This window comes from Lygodium microphyllum, chromosome 1 (genome assembly GCF_053477565.2).
Source record: "Lygodium microphyllum isolate KBCC chromosome 1, Lygodium_microphyllum_v1.1.10, whole genome shotgun sequence".
Classification (NCBI taxonomy): Eukaryota; Viridiplantae; Streptophyta; class Polypodiopsida; order Schizaeales; family Lygodiaceae; genus Lygodium; species Lygodium microphyllum.
In genome coordinates, this window is record NC_141135.1 from 100,749,197 (window position 1) to 100,767,104 (window position 17,908).

Consider the following 17,908-nt stretch of genomic DNA (forward strand, 5'->3'; position numbering starts at 1 on the left):
CTTCTTTCTTAGCATAACATTGGGTTGCAATATGAACTGTTTTGCCACAGTAATGACACACAATACCAGAGTTGTTAGAACCTCTGTTCTGCCATCCATCTCTTCCTCTAAAGCTCCCCCTACCTCTAAAGTTACAACGACCTCTTAAAATCTACATATCGCCAAATTGCTGATTCAATCTGTTTTGATGGTTGTCACTACCACATCCTGTACCGCGGCCTCTTGAAGAGAACCTGCCACGTCCCGTTCCTGAATTGGATTAGAAAGCTTGGACTTGTTCACCACTTCTTTCAGATGTCTCACTCTGCATGTTGATCTCTTCAGTGATCATAAGGGAGACCAACTCATCGAAATCTGGAAATGGCTTTCTGACATATACGAAAGTTACAAAAGACTTCAAAGCATTTTTATTGTTAAGTCCACCCAAGGTAGATGACACCAAATCAACATCATCAGGCATTGCATCAATCGCTGCCAAGGCATCTGCAATGCTCCTTACCTTCACTTCATACTCATTGATAGACATCTTTCCTTTCTTCAATGTATTCAACTCTTGCTTGAGTTGAATCTTTGGTGCCTTTGTATTTACGAAAAACATACTTTCAAGTATGGTCCAAGCTACATATGAATTCTGTACATTTCTGATAAGTCCCAACATATTATTGTCAATTACTACAGATAGCCAATACATGACCTTTTTATCTTTTGCATTCCATTCCTTCCGTGCCTTTGTCTCTTCTGCAGTTGGAGGATCACTCACCTCCGGCTCCTTTTCTTCACCTGACACAAACTCGTAGAGGCCTTTTCCAATAAGGAAGTTCGTGACACGGAACTTCCACGAAGGGTATTTTTTCTTGTCAAGCTTCTCAATGATGGGGTTTCCACTGTTCTCTGCCATTATCACAAAACTAATACTAAACAACAAGCAAATCTTCTGTAACTCTCAACCAGTAGTGCACAGCAATACACTAGACAGCCTTTTTCACTGTCTGCTCAACAATACATGCAATCTGCAACCAGTTTGCAGATAAACCTTGTGTTTATTCGCTCATAAACACCTTTGAACTTACAAATCTAAAATTTGTAACCTATGCACCTATATACAGCAAACACTACTGAAATTGCAGGGATCTCGAACTGCTGTCCGCAACCTTGTAGCTCTAAAACGGGGCCTGAAATGACCTCGAATGGCCAAAATATCAGCAAGAAAGTCTTGAAGGGCCTATTTGCAGAATACACAGCGCTATTCGTGCACACCAAATCTCACTGCAATCTGAGATTTTTGCTCTACCCTGCTTCTGGTGCCTCCATAGGCACTGTCCAAGAGAAAGAGTGGAAGAATGGGAGAGCTTCTTACCCATGGCTTGCTTGCTTGAACCTTGATTCTTCTCCTTCACTTCAGCCTTTGAAATCAGTCTCTCTCTGTGGCACGACTTTGATACCATGTCAAGAATCGCGTGGTGGGGGGATTTACTCAATATGCTACACCGAGCACACACAGAATGTACAAGAATTGCGTGGTGGGGGGACTTACTCAATATGCTACGCCGAACACACACAGAATGTATAAGGAGAAGCTCACTCAAGAGACAAGAAGAGAGATGGAGGCCAAAACATTTTCTTGCTAGTTTCTTCTTCTTCTTCCACACAATTTACAATGTACACAAAGTATAGATAAGATACAACATAAAGGAAAGTGGCCTACTAAGTCAAACAATGCATAACCCACTATACTAGTCGACTGGTGCTATAACTATGCCAGCTGTAAATAGATGTAACATCCTGAATATAATAAGTAATGAGTCAGTGGCATGCGAGAGTCATAATGACCACCAATGTGCTAAGTGTAGATGTGTGGACCTATCTAACCAGGCGGTCCATCATCAAATGTCCGCATGTGTTGAGCTTGTCATCTCAATGATGCCTCTAGATTCAATGGTTGTCAAAAGTTTCCACCCTTGCTAATCTGGCACTCATCTATGAAACCCACTCATTAGCTTATATACCTAATGGTGACATGGTATCTCAAAAGACCCATTCTAATTATGTTTGGTCATGGGGTGTTTTATTGACATGGTCCACATGCATTGGCCACTATCCTTTTGCATTAATCACACCATATTTTAAGAAATAACCTCTTGTTCAACACCCTTATTTCTTGCCCAATACTTTGTAAAAACATGGATCTAGAATATGACTTGAGGCAGAAGCTATGGAGGTTGGAAGAGAAAGAGTGAGTTCATGAAGACACTAACATGACTGATTATTACACAAGTGAATTAGGTTCCAAGATGGAAGCTTGGACTCATAAACACAATCTTGTGTATAGATTGACAATGACACAGAGAATTTACTGAAGGACAAAAGTGTACTATGACATTGCATTAAAAAAGAGAGCAAGTACAATGCTTTATAGGAACTAGATGGTAGCACTTCTTCTACTGTGGTTATGGGATTCTAGTCCTGAGCCCACACTGCTCCATACAAAAAGGCTAAGTAGATGTGATTGTAGAAATCTCAACACCCCTCCTCAATCACAACCAGAAGTACAAAGTGTGTAGAGGCTTTAGTGAGAGCAACACTGCAAAGTGTAGGCACACTATAAACATGGCAAAACACCAGAGGATGTCACAAAAAAGGCTAAGTGTGGATACCACAAACATGGTGGACATTCAGAGGCTATAACATGGGCCTAACAAAGCATACAGAGGTTGTAGTACAAGTCTACATGAGGAGTTTACAAGCATATGATAGAGGCATTTTGGGCTAGGTAGGGCAAAGCTAAAAAAGTCTATCAAAATAGTGAGAATAGAAGGACTGGTGAGGCTTGTCCTTCTAATCCTGGTGGTCTTCTTCTTCTTCCTCCTCCTTTGCTCCATGGTCTTCTTCTTCTTTCACTATAGCAAGGTATGCCTTTTGGGACCTCTTTCTTACGTGGCAAAACTTTTCAGCATGTTCTGGTCCTTTTGCAAAAATCATAGAATAGCTGGTCCTTCTTGCCTTTGTACCTGTTTCCAACATATAACATTTTTTCATCTCTAGAGGTGCTTGGTTCTTCTTTAGATTTTAGCTTCTTTTCCTCCTCTAGCAGTGATGCCAGGATATCAACAAGATTAGGATTTGGCATATTGATTAAGGTTGTTGATACATTATAATATTCAAGAGGCAAACTTTTAATAAGCAAAACACCAATATTAATATCCTCATCCATTTTCAAATTTATTCCTGCAAGCCGGGTTAGAAGTCCTTCCATGTAATTTAAATGTGTAGAAAGAGGTGTGCTGGACTTCATGTCAAGCCTAAAGAATTCAATCAAGAGACCATACTTTGGTGACTTAGATTGTGCATCAAACAAAGTGTCAAGTCTCTTCCATGTATCATGTGAGGTATCATAGTTATCCACATGGTGGATAAAGCTGTTGTCTAGCTCTAGTTTGATAATGGCTTGAGCCTTATCATCATTCTTTTGCCAAGTGACTGCAAGGTTTGTATCACGAGGCTTCTTCTCTGGTGATGGACCAAAGACCCGTCTTCATTAGGATGAGCTTGATGTGGGTCTGCTAGGTGTGAAACCCGACCCCTTTGAAGCGAACTATCGGAGAGTCCTTGCCCATGCTAGAGTTGGAGGATTAGCAGCAAATCAGCTTTAAAATTCTCAGATTTTAGTAGTAGAAGACTTGATATTGAGTGTACTTGATAAGCACAAGTGCCAAAAGACACTAGATGAATAGTATCAAGAGATATTGATGCTTGTGGCTCGAAGCTTGAGACCTTGAGAATGACCTTCAGAATCACCCCTCCTTGATTTGATGCTAAACAAAGTGCTCGAAAACTTTAGATTTAGTGGATCAGAGTGGCAGAGGCTTGGCCTGAGTGTCAAGAGAGAGAAAATTCAGGACACAGAGACTTTACTGAAGGACAAAAGTACTATGACATTGCATTAGAAAAGAGAGCAAGTACAATGCTTTGTAGGAACTAGATGGTAGCACTTCTCCTACTATGCTTATGGGATTCTAGTCTTGAGCCCACACTACTCCATACAAAGAGGCTAAGTAGGTGTGATTGGAGAAATCTCAACGTAATTGTGCACACCTCTCTTCTTTCATTCTCTATATTTTTCCCTCCTTCCTTCTCCTTACTGTGGTGTCCTCCTAGCTCACCCCACTAAAGAGGTTACACGCATCAGTCCTATGGCTTTTACAGATGCCCAACCAACCTTGGATCAACTCCCTCTAGCCCATGCAATTTGCCAACCTCCCTTGGAGGGCTATCCCAATCCACCCTAACACCAAAAGCATCCTAGAGCAACTTCTAAATGTTGAGAATCAAGCTCTATTGACTCTTCAGTACATCTCTAGTCTAGCTATATGGCATTTATGATACAATAAGTGAATCGATGACTCAAAAATAGTTAGTATGGTCATCTAGACCTATCTCTTTTCTCACTATTATAGACTAAGTGTGTGACAAATGAATAATGAATATGGAAGAATGAAGACTAATTGAGAGCACATTGTTCTCTATTCTAGCTCCAACCCTTTGTCTAATTTTCTCTTTTGACTTTGAATATGATATCAAAGCCAATTTGGAAGTGGGTATTGGTAGTCGATAGTAAGCATCAACTCTTTGTTGAGAAATATACAAATGATGTATGCTCCAGGAAGAGATGTCTTGAATCCCATATGCACAGTGAGGAGAGTGGAATAATCCACCTTCTATAAAGCATTGTACTTGACCATCACTTTCATAATGATGAATACAATATCATGATGCTTTCCTTTTTTAATTAGTGTCATTGTCATTGTCAGTCCAATACACAAGTTTGTCTTTATGAGTCCAAGCTTCCATCTTGGAACCTAATTCACTTGTGTAATAGTTGTCTACTCATTGCCCATGTCAACATGAATTTAGTCTTCATCTTCCAACCTCCATAGCTCCTGCCATGCTCTAGATCTGACATTTTAACATGGTATTCAGAGCTCAGTTGAGCATGGTCATCTCCTCACTCTTCTTCTCTAGCTACCTTTCACTTCTGCCCAGCTTGGTATCAGCTCAATACTTCATTTCCTACTCCAGCTTCACCTTCACCTTGACTGAAGCTTTCATGGCTACCATGGACAATAGTATCATGTCTACTTGCAGCACCTAGATCTCTCTCCATAGTTAATATCTCTACATGATTTCTTCTAGAGATCTTTGTTTCTTCTCAAGGCACACCATACTATCACTTCACACGCCAACATTGCATATTGCAGAAACCGACATTGTCAAAATTTGTCCTCATTGTCCTAAACTACGTCATATAGTTGCCATCATCTCCACCCTACATGATCTCTACTACCACTATATTACTTTGCTAATACCCCAAGTGGGCTAACCTCTACCAAGAGGGTTCTCCAAAACACTCTCTCTATTGATCACAATCTAAGAAACCCTAACTGCCATCTCTGTAGGCAGCCATAGCCATTGACCTTCAAGGTCATAAAACCTTTCATTTTCTTACACCTCTTAGTCCACTGAAGAATCTATCACTCGGTCTTGCTGAGCACTTAATTTTTGGAAAATTGTCACACTAAATCAACAAAAGCAAGAAGAAGATCAAGCATCAACATTTGACATTGAGCTCCAAGATAATATCTTTTTAATACTCATGCAATGTTGTTAAACACTAATCATCTTGTGTCTCTTGACACATTGAAGTGCAACTCTTTAATTGCATGATTTGTTGCTGATCAAAAATGGCAGAGCTCGAACAAATAGAAAAGTTCAATGGAGAAGGCTTCCATGCATGGAAGGAAAAGGCCATGTACCACCTCATGAGGAAAGATATCTAGGATCTCTTTGAAGATGATGAAGGTGATGCAAATGGTAGGAAAGAGGATTTAGAAAGTGAGATCCTTGCAGTAGCTCCACCAAAAACCAAAGAATGGAAGAAGATGAATAACAAGGCACTAGGCATCATTGCCTAGCCTGGGCACTAAGTGATGATGTGCTACATCATATCTCTGGCATTAGAGATGCCAGAATTGCTTGGGAGGAACTTGGCAGGATTTTTGGCACCCAAGCAAAGAATTCAAAGGTAAAATTACTCATGCAGTTTTGTAAACTAGATATAAAAGATAGTGCTTCTATGATCATACACATTAACAATTTCAAGAGCCTAAAAACCGAACTTGCAACTCTTAAGACAAATATTGATGAAGATGAAGCAATAGCCGTACTACTTGCAAGTGTAAATAAGGATCCATATGAGAATCTTGTGTCCACCCTAAGTAATGTTCCAAGTCTCTCACTTAAAGATATTGAGCACTCACTACTTGATGGAGAAAGCAAAGTTAAAAAGCAAGGATGCAAAGGAACACACCACCAACAACAGTCTCTTGTACACCAAGGGCACTTATGGAGAAAAAGGCCATGGTAGAGGACTCAGCACCGACAACGACAAGGATCAGATTATATGTCATTATTGTGGCAAGACTAGCCATACAACTAGTGAATGTTTCCACAAGAAAAGAGCATAGTAGATGCCAAATTATCACCACCAGAACCAGTTCATGAAAGAAGAAGAAGATGCTTCCACTACCACCAACAACTCATATAGATTGTTCTGAAGATTTTTCATTATATCTTTCGTATGTTTTTTCCATAGTGGATCTCTAGTTTTCCCTTAGTGGATTTGCTTTGTAAAAACCCTTGCCAAAGATGTAAAGTTTCAAGCTTTAACTTGACTAGGCTACCTATGAGCTAGTCTCCCGGGCCATGTCACCATGTAGGGGGGGGAAAAGCTAGCAACTCTAGGGACTCATCATTTGAGGGGGATTATTGACTCATCATTTGAAGAGATGACTCAACAATATACACAGTGAGGAGAGTGGAACAACCCAACTTCTATAAATAATTCTACTTAACCATCACTTTCATAATGATGAATACAATATCATGATGCTTTCCTCTTTCAGTTTAGTGTTATTGTCATTGTCAATCCAATACACAAGATTATCTTTATGAGTCCAAGATTCCATCTTCGAACCTAATTCACTTGTGTAGCAGTTGTCTACTCATTGTCCATGTCAACATAAATTTAGTTTTCATCTTCCAACCTCCATAGCTCTTGCCATGCTCTAGATCTGACATTTTAACACTCCTGATGGAGATGATCAAGACCAAAATATTTCTTTGTTGATAGAGATTTCCACTCTACTATTACCTCTCAAGTATAGAAGAGGAGGGTGATTGCTATGTAGCAAGAGAGAAAAGTGTGAAGGCTAGAAATGATGGTGCCTTCTATCAGTGTGGACATGCCAAAAAATAACGTGGACAGCAATAAGAACTCAATGATTGTTTATAGTAGATCACTAATTTTGGTGCAAGATCTGGTAAATAAGTGAAATCATGAGAAATAGAGAGTGGCTTATCTTGCTATTGGTTAGCTATTGGATAGCAAAGAAAGTAGCTATTGTTTGCACCTCCACAAAACATGGACAATAAGATGGAGACTACTAATGGCACCCTACTTGTCTTAGCGGATCATGGTCTAATATGTGCCCTTTAGGATCATAAGTAGTAGAGGAAATTACCATATACAATAGGTCATCTTCTTTCCAAGAGCAAAAATTGTGCAGTAGATGATACCTTCCCTGAATTATGGACAAGAGAAAACTGCACCTATTCTTGAGAGTATAATCTTGTAATGTGACTGGGTCGCAACACATTTTAGTAGTCCATTGGGAGTTTGATCTAAAAGACACTAGCTCGCACTCCCACAGAATGTCACAGGGTTTGTCAAATAGCCAATCCCGAGTCTACTCTACAACCAAGCATATCGACCAACCCTATTAGGATTAATCAGAATCTTTCTAGGTTTCTAATGGTCAAGTCATTCCACAGTCTTCTAGCGTCGGACGATCTCCTTTGCGCAAAGCATCTAAACCGAAGTGGAATCATATTGCTCTTGGTTCAAAGAGAATGGAAAAAGAGAGGGAGGCATCGCTCGACCTCTCTACCCGTAGGATAAAGTCCCATTCCGATCCCCTAAAACGATATGAGCCAGGGTTCCACCCTACATTATCTAAAGTTAGTACGTCATCGCGATTTGAATGTTGAGAAGCCTCCCAATTCTTTGGGGCCACCCTACCATAGGACGAACCCATCAAAGGTTCTATCCACCCACTTCCCTTGAGAGCTTTAGTTTTCTACTTACCTAAGGGTACACTAGTGGTAACACATACAAGTAGCTTCCTTAATTAGATAGCTAGCTAAATGCTCCTTTATGCAATTTTATACATTGATATGAAAAATAGTTCAGAAAATTACATTGAAAGTAGCCTTTATATCGAAATTCCATCCATAGGAAGATTCCCACAATTTATAAGGATGCGTCTTTTTATCCTCCAGGGTTTTGCCCTTGCACTAGTAATAGGGCCTCAAGAATCTATCTCGAGTCACGTAGACTGTTTGAGTAGGACCCAAAGGCAGGGAATTTATAGCCACAGCTCCCCCTAGCATCCAAGCATCCTCCTATGATCAAAATAATCCACAAAGAGACATCTCATGATGGGTTTGGTCCACATTCCCATCACGATTATTCAAAAACCCCTTGGATAGGGTTGGCGGCGAGCTGGAGGTGACTTGGCACACCTTCCTAGAATTTAACTTGATTTATTATACAAGATTCTTATGAGATCTTTGGTCTAACAATCCTTTCACAAACAGTGCTCTTAAAATTTACAAACTCAAATAATAATGTGGATTGGTGCTCAAAACACCTGCTAAGGTGGAGTTCCTTTTTGAATGCTTAACATTCAACCGTCAAATTTTTCTTGCCTTGGTGAGATTGGCCATGATGTTTTTGCCTTAAATCCTTGATGTTATCATCCATATCTCTTGCATGACAAAGGTATTCTAGGTATAAGTCCTCTTACTCGTGGTGGATGAGTAATCTACGCTTCCCCCTTGATTATCCTTGCCATAGGAATAACAATATTCCTTTAGTAGGCGCTACCCTCCCCATTATTATCCCCACAAAACCCTACCCAATCCTCTAGGATTAGAGTTTTTGCGTAAGTTGAATTAAGTCATACTAGATCACCCTAGGCTCTATTCAGGGTCCCTCCTATTCTCATTATTATCAACTACCTCATGTACGATAATAATAACTCTACCATAGTTTGGATGACCACCACTATCATGGGGTTTTATTTTTCCACGATAATAAACCCTAGTTTGCTATGAATAGTCGCATGTTTGTGGGCAATTATGCTCTTGCCAATGAGTGTGGAAAGAGAAATTAGTAGTCTTATGGGTCCTTAGACAATGTTTCCATCGTCTTGATAGATGGGTCGCAAATATTGCTCTAAGGTTTACTTATTGATCGGGAGTCCTTGGGGATAGCCTAAGTGAGTTGACCTTCTTACTTGGACAATTTTAAATAGTCTAATTATCCATGTCATTATCTGAAGCAAAAACTGGAGCTTGTTTGTCTTTCAAGTATTCATTATTGAAGATACATTTTTTTAAATGCTTTAGTGAACGCAAGTAACCTAATTCATGCCCATTGCAATCATGGGGTGTAAATGCAATTTTGTGAAAAAAAGAAGAACACTTTAATCTCCTTCAATTCTTTCCTCTCTGCAAGTGAAGTGGAAATTGACTACACTACTTACGCAAGTGAAGAAGAAAACTTTTTGCATTTGCAGTAAAGCAAGAATTTGATGAATTTATGTAATATTTCTACAACAAAATTTTATGACCCTAGATCCCGCGTAAAAACAATTTGAAGAAATCTCCCACGACAAGAAACTCTAGCTTAAGTGCTCCATCCTTGCGTACTAACAATACCAGCCCCTGCATTGTGCATAGGAAACCGTGGCTCAAAACCATAACCCACCACGGGAACTCCCCTTCAAGGGAAAATGGAATAATAAAAAAAGTGTAAATTTTTTTATTAACTCCGTCTCCTTCACCCATTGCATGGTGTCAAGAATCGCGTGGTGGGGAGACTTGCTCAAGATGCTGCACCAAACACACATAGAATGCACAAGGAGAAGCTCACTCAAGAGACAAGAAGAGAGATGGAGACCAAAACTTTTTCTTGCTAGTTTTTTCTTCTTCTTCCACACTCTTTACAATATACACAAAGTATAGATAAGATACAACATAAAGGAAAGTGGCCTACTAAGTCAAACAATGCATAACCGACTACACTAGTCGACTGGCACTATAACTATGCCAATTGTAAATAGGTGTAACAACCTGAATATAATAAGTAATGAGTCAGTGGCCATGTGAGAGTCATAATGACCACCGACGTGCTAAGTGTAGACGTGTGGACCCATCTAACCAAGCAGCCCATCATCAATGTCCGCATGTGTTGAGCTTGTCATCTCAACACTCCCCGTCAAGCTCAACTGCATCTCTGCAACTCCAAGTAAGCTTCGAAACTTTTAAAGCTTCTCTGTACCCAATGCCTTCGTGAAGATATCAGCTATCTGATCCTCTGTGCTAACATACACCAAGTCAATCTCACCTGCTAGTATCTTCTCTCTCACAAAGTGGTAGTGTACCTCAATATGTTTTGTCTTGGCATGGAATACAGGGTTCCTAGCCAACTGTATACTGCTCATGTTGTCACAATAAATGACAGTTGGACCTTCCACCTGAACATCTAAATCAGTCAATAACTTTTGCAGCCACACTACCTCACAGGCTGTTAGAAATGCGGGATCTAGAGCATGACATAACCGGAAGCTATGGAGGATGGAAGGAGAAGTGTAGACTCATGATGGAATGGACACTGTTTGTTACACAAGTGAATTAGGTTCCAAGATTGAGACTTGGACTCATAAACACAATCTTGTGTATGTGGACAATGACATTGACACTTTACTAAAATGAAAAGAGTACTATCATTGCATTAAGAAAGAAAGCAAGTACAATGCTTTATAGGAAAGTAGGAAACTGCAGTAGGCACCATTGTGCATATGGGATAAGTTAGCCTGCATGTCCTTGACCCTGAGACTCCATACAAAGAGGCTGTTTGAGTGTGATTGCTGATTCTCAACACCCCTCCTCAATCACAACTAGGAAAGGCACAAAGTGTGTAGAGGCTGTAATGAGAACCACCTGCAAAGTGTGGGTATACCACAGACATGGCAAAACACCAGAGGCTGTCGCAGAAAAAGCTAAGTGTGGGTACCATAAACATGGTGGACATCCAGAGGCTGTAACAGGGGCCTCACAAAGTGTGCAGGGACTGTAATGCCAAGTTACATAAGGAGTTTACATAGCTTATGGCAGGAAGCATTAGGGCAAGGAAAAATACAAGGCTATTAAAACAGTCTATCAGAATTATGAGAGTACAAGGACTGATGAGTCTTGTCCTTCCGATCCTGGTGATCTTCATCTTCTTCTTCCTTTGCTTCATTTTCTTCTTCTTCTTTGACTGCGACTAGATAGGCCTTTTGGGATCTCTTTCTTGCGTGGCAGAACTTCTCGATGTGTCCGGTCCTTTTGCAGAAGTCACAAAAGAGCTGATCTTTCTTGCCTTTGTACCTGTTGCCAACATATAATGCATGCTCATCTCTAGAGGTACTTGGTTCTTCTTTAGTTTCTAGCTTCTTTTCTTCTTCTAACAGTGATGCCTGGATATCAACAAGTTCAGGATTTGGCATGTTGATTAAAGTTGTTGATACGTTATTATATTCAGGAGGCAAGCTCTTAAGTAGAACACCGATGCAAACATCTTCATCCATTTTAATGTTGATTCCTGCAAGTTGGGTTAGGAGTCCTTCCATGTAATTAAGATGTGTGGCAAGTGATGTGCTGGACTTCATTTCAAGCCTGAAGAATTCAATTAGGAGACCATACTTTGATGATTTAGATTGTGCACCGAACAGGGTGTCAAGTCTTTTCCATGTATCCTGTGAGGTCTCACAGTTATCCACGTGATGGATATAACTGTCATCTAGCTCCAATTTGATAATGGCCTGGGCTCTGTCATCATTCTTTTGCCAAGTAGTTGCAAGGTCCGCGTCCCGCGGTTTCTTCTCTTTGCCATTTGCGATGGCCCAGAGACCCTTCTTCATCAGGATGAGCTTGATGCGGGTTTGCCAAGTGTGGAATCCGACTCCTTTGAATCGAGCATTTGGCGAGTCTTTGCCCATGTTAGATTTATGGGAACAGTAGCAAATCAACTTCAGACTTTATTAGATTTGAGCAACAGAAGAATTGATTGAGAGACACAAGTGCTAAAAAGCACTAACTGAGTGTCAATGAATACCAAATCTGCAAAAGTCTTTTACTCCAAGTGATCTTCCCCTTCTTGATTTGATGTTGATGCCTTCAGATCTGAGTGACAGTACTTTAACGAACTTCAGAGAGTATTGCTCAGTGATTAAAATCACTATTGATAACTTCAGTGAGAGAAACAGTGAAAAATGTCAAGATTTTGAAGCTTTTGGCTATGGTGGAATTAGGGTTTCTGAGACAGGGGCCTGGTTTTTTGCTTATTGCAGGAGCTACAGTGCATCATTTTCAAAACTTTTTACATATCTAGGAAGCTTATGTCATGGGCTACCAAAGCCCCATGGAGATTGTGCAGATCGCGGGCTGTACGGCGCACGCAGAGGCCACGAACAGAATCGGCGCAGATCTGGATAGCGACAGTCAATTTCTGCAATGCTGGAGCCAGGGAGCATCAATGTCATCGATTATTGTGCCAAGATGAAGCGCCTTGAGTAGAGGAACAACTCTCCAGAAGAAATCGTGGGCTGAAATGGCCTGGTTGAAGAGTTATGGAAGCTCCAAGCAAGGTAGGTCCTGTCTGGCTATGGCAGACACAGAGCAGAGATTGGGGATTTTCACAATGCTGAGCTCCAGATGGTCCAATGTCCTGGATTGATGTGATACAGGGAAGCTTTATGAGTTGGGGAATACTTTTCCAGAAGGAAGCTCCAAGAGATTTGACCTGTGGAGTGAGATATAAGCAGTTCAATCTGATAGGGTGCTGCTGGCTATGGCTGCCATGGAAGCTTTAGTGAGAGTAGAGTTGAGAAAAGAAGTTATACACTGACACTGAGCTGGATGGAGGTTCAAAAGAATCAAGAGAGGCTGGAGAAGCAATGCCATGCCCAACTGGGCTCTGATACCATGTTAGAAATGCGGGATCTAGAGCATGACATAACCGGAAGCTATGGAGGATGGAAGGAGAAGTGTAGACTCATGATGGAATGGACACTGTTTGTTACACAAGTGAATTAGGTTCCAAGATTGAGACTTGGACTCATAAACACAATCTTGTGTATGTGGACAATGACATTGACACTTTACTGAAATGAAAAGAGTACTATCATTGCATTAAGAAAGGAAGCAAGTACAATGCTTTATAGGAAAGTAGGAAACTGCAGTAGGCACCATTGTGCATATGGGATAAGTTAGCCTGCATGTCCTTGACCCTGAGACTCCATACAAAGAGGCTATTTGAGTGTGATTGCTGATTCTCAACACAGGCTGCAATGAGAGCACCTCTATACTCAGCCTCTGTACTTGACAAAGCAATTGTAGATTGCTTTTTGCTGCTTCAAGTAACTGCTGCACTACCAAGAGAGAACATGTATCCGCTGGTAGATCTTCTATCAGACATACTACCAGCTCAATCTGCATTGGTGTATCCAAACACATGTACATCTATACTTGCCTCATAGAAAAGTCCATAATGTAATGTGGACTTTACATATCTCAACATGCTTCTGACTGCATCCAAATATGGCTTTCTAGGCACTTGCATAAACTGACTCACAAGACCAACAACGTAGCTTAAGTCTGGCCTTGTAATGGTCATGTAGATCAAACTCCCCACTATCCTCCTGAACATAGTAGGGTCTTCTATCTCATCCCCAACATCAACACTCAACTTTACATTTTGCTCCAATGGGACTGAAAGTGGTTTGCATGTTGTCATACCATACTTGGACAACATATCCAAGCCATATTGTCTTTGGGACAGCCATATACCATCATCACATCTGATCACCTCAATGCCAAGGAAGTACCTTAGCTCATCTAAATCCTTCATCTCAAACTTCTTCTTCAAAAAATCCTTGACTTCAGCAATCCCACTATCACTATCACTTGTAATAATCAAGTCATCCACATAGATGACTATGATGATCAAACCTGCGTCTCCCTTTCTCACATAAAGTGAGTGATCAACATCAGAAACATAAAAGCCAATATTGATAAGATACTCTCTGATCTTGTCAGACCATGCTCTAGGTGCTTGCTTGAGCCCATAGAGCACCTTCTTCAACCTGCACACATACGTGGGATGCTCTAAATCTTCATAACTTGCTGGTTGATCCATATACACTTCTTCCTGCAAATCACCATGCAAGAAGGCATTCTTCACATCCATTTGCTGCAACCTCTGACCTTTGGCTGCTGCCAAAGCAATCACACATCTGACAGTTGCCATCCTAGCAACTGGACTGAAGGTTTCATCATAATCTATGCCATATGTCTAGGCATAGCCTTTTGCAACCAGCCTAGCTTGATACCTACTAATAGAACCATCTGCATTGTGCTTAATCTTATAAACCCACTTACATCCAATAGCTTTCTTGCCCTTCGGCAATGATACTAGATCCCAAGTCTTATTGGCCTCTAATGCAGCCATCTCCTCATCCATTGCTGCATCCCAATGAGCATGACCAACAGCCTCCTCAAAACATGTGGGCTCAACATCCTCAACTAGTTTCACCATATAAGCATAATGGTGAGCTGCATAACCTTCAAAACAAAATATTTTAACAGGGTATCTGACCTTATTAGATCTACATACCACCGGATCACTCAATGGAGCCTTTACATTACTATGAGCTCTCTGTACACTTGGTGTCCTGACAGAAGGAATGCCAAGCTCATCATCCAAGCTCTCTAAGCCACCGGAGTCTCCATCAAGAACTGCATCAATGCCATTTGACACTTTATTCTTTCCTTCGTCTTTACGTGTAGTGCTACTAGATGCACCTGAAGATTTAGAGCTATTCCTTAGTCTCCCAGACCAAGGACTACTAGATGACGTCTCTGGTCCGCTAAGAGTTCGGAATTCTTACTTTTGAGCCTACACATGAGTGTCATGATCATCATCATCATCCAATGCATCACCACTAGATGCATACCAACTGCTCATTTCATCAAGGATGACATCCTTGCTCACTCTGAACTTACATGTGACAGGGTTATAACAGCGATACCCTTTCTACTCTAAAGAGTATTCAATAAAGACACACTTTTGAGCCTTCAGATCTAGTTTCTTCTGCCACTCATCTGGCACATGAACATATCCAATGCAGCCAAACACTCTCAAGTGTGAGACATCAGGCTTCTTACCTGTAAAACATTCTTCGGGGGTCATACCATGAACTACAGCTGTGGGAGTTCTGTTCATAATATAAACAGCAGTATGAACAGCCTCAAACCAAAAATGCTTAGGCATATTCTTTTCAGCCATCAAGGCATGTGCAACTTCTGCAATATGCCTGTTTTTCCTTTCTGCAACCCATTTTGCTGTGGGGTATACCTGCATGTGAACTGTCTCTTTATCCCATGAGACCTCAGAAAATCATTGAACTCATTTGAAAGGTACTCTTCCCCTCCATCTGACCTCAAGCACTTTACTTTCAAGCTTGTTTCTCTTTCAACTTCAGCCTTGAAAGTTCTAAAGTGCTCAAACGCTTCACTCTTTTTCTTCATAAAATATACCCACATCTTTCTAGAACAATCATCAATGAATGTGACAAAGCATGAACTGCCTCCAAGAGATACATTTTGTGTAGGCCCGCAAATGTCTATATGCACAACATCAAGGATATTTCTGCTTACATCTCTATCCTCCAACTCTACTTCCCTTTGCTACCAACCTGCACTTGTCATTAAAGTCTTTTACAAAGCAGCCCTTTGCATTAAATCTGACTTGCAGCCCTTGCTCTACCATTTGACCGACTGACACCAAGTTCTTTGTAATAGATGGCACATGTAATACATCTGAAAGAGTCTTTGTCTTACCATCATGCAAGGACAAAGGAACTTTTCCAATGTGTGAAATTGGGTGGTATGAATCATCATCCATCTGCACATAACCTACATTTTGCAAATCCTGCATCTCTCCAAACCATTCTGCATGGCTGGTCATATGATTGGATGCACCTGAATCAACATACCAAACATCATCATGTGTTCCCTTTCCTGTAATAGCATTCTGCATATGCTGCATAACAAACAGACGTTCATTTTTGTCTTCATTCTGTCGTGAAGATGATGCATAGTTTCCTTGCTGCAACTTACCACTACGAATATCATCTTTCTTAGCATAACATTGGGCTGCAATATGACCTATTTTGCCACAATAATGACACACAATACCAGAGTTGTCAGAACCTCTATTTTGCCATCCACCTCTTCCTCTAAAACTCCCCCTGCCTCTAAAGTTACCACAACTTCCTGAAGCCTACATATCGCCAAATTGCTGATTTAATCTGTTTTGCTGGTCGTCACTACCACGTCCTGTACCACGGCCTCTTAAAGCGAACCTGCCATGTCCCCTTCTTGAACTGGAGTAGAAAGCCTGGACATGTTCACCACTTCTTTCAAATGTCTCACTTTGCATGTTGATCTCTTTAGTGATCATAAGGGAGACCAACTCATCGAAATCTGGAAATGGCTTTCTGACATATACGGAAGTTACAAAAGACCTCCAAGCCTTTTCATTGTTAAGTCCACCCAAGGTAGACGACACCAAATCATCATCATCGGGCATTTCATCAATCATTGCCAATGCATCTATAATGCTTCTTACCTTCAATGCATACTCATTGATAGATATCTTCCCTTTCTTTAATGTATTCAACTCTTGCTTGAGTTGAATCTTTCGTGCCTTTGTATTTATGGAAAACATACTTTCAAGTATGGTCCAAGCTGCATATGAATTCTTTGCATTTCTAATATGTCCCAACATATTATTCTCAATTACTGCAGATAGCCAATACATGACCTTCTTGTCTTTTACATTCCATTCCTTCCATGCCTTTGTCTCTTTTGCAGTTGGAGGATCACTCACCTCCGGCTCCTTTTCTTCACCTGAAATAAACTCGTAGAGGCCTTTTCTAATAAGGAAGTTCGTGACACGGAACTTCCATGAAGGGTAGTTATTCTTGTCGAGCTTCTCAATGATGGGGCTTCCATTGTTCTCTGCCATTATCACAAAATTAATACTAAACAGCAAGCAAATCTTCTGCAACCCTCGACCTGTAGTGTACAGCAATATACTAGACAGCCTTTTTCATTGGCTGCTCAACAATACATGCAATCTGCAACCTTTTTGCAGATAAACCTTATGTTTACTTCCTGCAAACACCTCAAGAATTACAGATTCACAATCTGTAACCTGCGCACCCACTTTCGGTCAAAACAGCCGAAATCACAATGTACCCTGAAAGTGTTATCCGCAACCTTGCAACTCTAAAACGGGGCCTAAAACGGCCTTGGATGCCCAAAATAACTCTCAAGTATACACAAGGCTCTTCGCACACACCAAATCTCACTACAATCTGAGATTTTTGCTCTGTCGTGCTTTCGGTGCCTCCATAGACACTATCCAAGAGAAAGAAAGGAAGGGTGGGAGACCTTCTTACCCATGGCTTGCTTGCTCGAACCTTGCTTCTTCTCCTTCACTTCAACCTTTGAATTCAGCCTCTCTTAGTGGTGCGTCTTTGATACCATGTCAAGAATCGCATGGTGGGGAGACTTGCTCAAGATGTTGCACCGAACACACATAGAATGCACAAGGAGAAGCTCACTCAAGAGACAAGAAGAGAGATGGAGGCCAAAACGTTTTCTTGCTGGTTTTTTCTTC